This window comes from Eulemur rufifrons, chromosome 4 (genome assembly GCF_041146395.1).
Source record: "Eulemur rufifrons isolate Redbay chromosome 4, OSU_ERuf_1, whole genome shotgun sequence".
In the NCBI taxonomy this organism is placed as follows: domain Eukaryota; kingdom Metazoa; phylum Chordata; class Mammalia; order Primates; family Lemuridae; genus Eulemur; species Eulemur rufifrons.
In genome coordinates this window covers 5,444,429-5,447,262 of record NC_090986.1, presented here as the reverse complement: position 1 = coordinate 5,447,262, position 2,834 = coordinate 5,444,429, and the positions used below count along the sequence as shown (strand labels likewise).

General features: G+C 41.8%; 1 pseudogene; it reads right to left on the bottom strand.

The window, feature by feature from the left end:
- Positions 1–1,870: 1,870 nt before the first annotated feature.
- Positions 1,871–2,242, bottom strand: LOC138382543 (ubiquitin-conjugating enzyme E2 D2 pseudogene; annotated as a pseudogene).
- Positions 2,243–2,834: the final 592 nt, after the last annotated feature.

Below are 2,834 nucleotides of genomic sequence, written 5' to 3'. Positions count from 1 at the left end.
ATATAAGTGTATTTGTGTGTGTGACTATGAGAAATAAAAATTTGATCCCTAAATACAAAAGTAATCTTTTCAACCACATTCTCCAAAACTGATGTACACACTAAAAATCCTCTGTCTCTGCCATTTGGGCTTTTATGCCATCTGGACCTAGGACAGGTCATTTGTGGTACTGATTGGTTTAAAATAAAATTCTTGACAACTTGTCTCCAGTCTCCCTCTGTAAAAATTCATTTAAAAGTACTCTGTTTTGAGTTTTGTTTTGTCTAACATGGTGTTCCCAGGCTTGTTTTTAAACCTCTTAAATTTTTCTTTGTATTAAATGTTTATGTATGTTAGTATGTGACATATAAATGTACTGTCTATAAAAAAAGTTTTAGAAAATGCCAGATTTTTAGGACTCCAGCTGGTCTCCACATACTATGTTCTGTTCTTGTACACATATTTAAACTGATGGAAAAATTACATCAAAAAAATTTCAGAGCTCAAACGGTCAACCTGCCACTATAGAGTTAAAATATAGAGTTTGTTAAATATTTTTTTCTGCCTACTTGTAAACTGTGGTTGCTAGGTTACTGGTATTGAAATAAAAGTCAGTGTCTATGTTATCATTTGTTCAAAGTCAATTGAAATAGCCAGTTCTGGCAAAAATGTAAACATTAAAAACTCATTTGAAACTGAAAAAAAAAAAAAGGGTTGAAAAGGCCTTTAAAAAAACTCAAATGCCATAAAAGCTGCTTTATCCAAAACTTTAGTCCATAATTTTCATTACATTACCTGTTGGGATGACTAAAATTTGGCCAAGTGAAAAGTTCCAACTTTGTCCAAAACAAGTTGATCCAACTATCTTTTACCAACTTGTCTGATATGGCTATGAGCCCCAAAAAAATAAAAAACAAAAAACACATACTTGTGTAACACTGCCTGGCCCCAGTACTTTCTCAGGTCTAGGAAGATATGGCCCCTTTATAGATACCTCATGTATAGTCTTTTATAGTTCTGTATCAAAACAAGCCAGATCAAATTAAATATAAGGCTCTAGTGCAGAAGACAAAAGCCTTCAAAGAGGTCAGGAAACAAGAAGTGAACCCTGTCTTGCCATCAACAAGAAAGTCCCATGTTGCAGAAGACCTTCAGACAGCCATGGCAACAGCTCCACCTGTGGCTGCAGCAGCCCAGGCACAGGCCTTGGCTGTGGTGGCAGCTCCGGCTGCAGCTCTGATTTCTTTAAGAGATTCCTAACCTTCCTGCCCTCCCCCACCTTGCCAGTCTAAACCCTTTCTTCACCCCCGCTGGCTCCTCCAGCCATTTACCCTTTGCTTTCTTCCTTCTCTGAAAACAGTCATGGGAAACATAGGGACATGTTCTCTGCTTCACACACTCAGCAAGGTACAGAATTTGCTCACAGTCCTCCCTCCTTCACAACAGGACAATTTCCTTTGAGACGGGTCCCTGTAAGAAAAATAAATGAAAATGGACAACTGGCTAGATTAATATGGGTTTATAACCCATTTAACACTTCTGATTTATACAATTAAAAACAGAATATCCTGCCTGCAAGGATGACCCAAAGTATATAATTGATCTATTTAAATCTATTTTCACCACTTATCATCCCACATGGACAGATGTCCAGAGACTAACTGTTAACCACATTGTCCTAAAAAAGAACTCAAAAAGAGGCTGACCAACTACATTATGTAACCTGAACTTCTGTATCCTCCATAATAAGCTGAAATAAAGGGGAAAAAAAAAAAGAACAGAAAACCCCATAAATTGATGTACAGAGTCAATGCAGGCCCTGCAAATTTTTTTTAAATTGAACTGCCACTTTATCTTTACCGTTAAGGTGATGGTATTATTTCTTTTGAAGTCACATGGCTTATTTCTGAGTCCATTCTCCAGCTATTCCCTGGTAATTTCTCCTATCCTTTCTGCAGATCTTCGAAATCTCAGGAACCAACGGATCATCGGGGTTGGGGTCCTACAACATGGAAACAGCTGGATGACGACACTTGGGAAACGGTCAGAGCCGGCGACCACTCAGACCTAAGGAAGTGCAGACAGCCGCTTCCATTTCTGTTAATGTCGCAGGGTGAACTCGGGTGGTGAATGCGATCTTGGGTGGTTTGAAGGCGTAATCGGGTGGCAACTGGGTCGTCAGGAAGAAGACCCCTCCTTGGTAGGGGCTGTCGTTGGGCCCCATTAGGGTCTCCTGCCAGTGGAGCATATCGTCCCCCGCCGGCCCTGCTGAGCCCTGGGCCGGGGGTCGCGGGCCGGGTTGAGGAGCTCCTTGTGGACGCGCTTTACCGCGCTGTCCGGAACTGGGGACTCCGCTGTCGCCAGGCCGCGCTGTTTCCGGGCAGCCTGGCCGGGCGCTTGCCCTGGCCCGCGGGGACCCACTCTGTGAGGTCACTGAGATGGTGTTGACAAGGCAGCTCGGTGGCTCCAAGGACGCGTCCCGTGGGGGCGGGGCCGCCCTTCAAATTGTCAACTGCATTTTTTATGGAAACCAACAAGCTTACCCTAAATCTGTATTTGTGTGCAAAGGAAACAAGAAACCACAAAACAACCTTTAAAAGGAGTAACAGTAATCAAAACACGTACTAGTAGAACGAGGATAGATGCAGGTAGACTAATGAGGAGGATTAAAGGTTCGTTAACAAACACAGGCATTTTGAGAAAGGGGTCAAGAAATTTGAGAGGAAAGAAAAGTGTTCTGAACAAATGATGCTAGAAATGCCTATTTAGGTCCTTTGCCCACTTTTTAGATTTGGTTATGTTTTTTCTTGAGATGGAATCAAGTTCTTTATATATTTGTATATGGTCCAAACCTC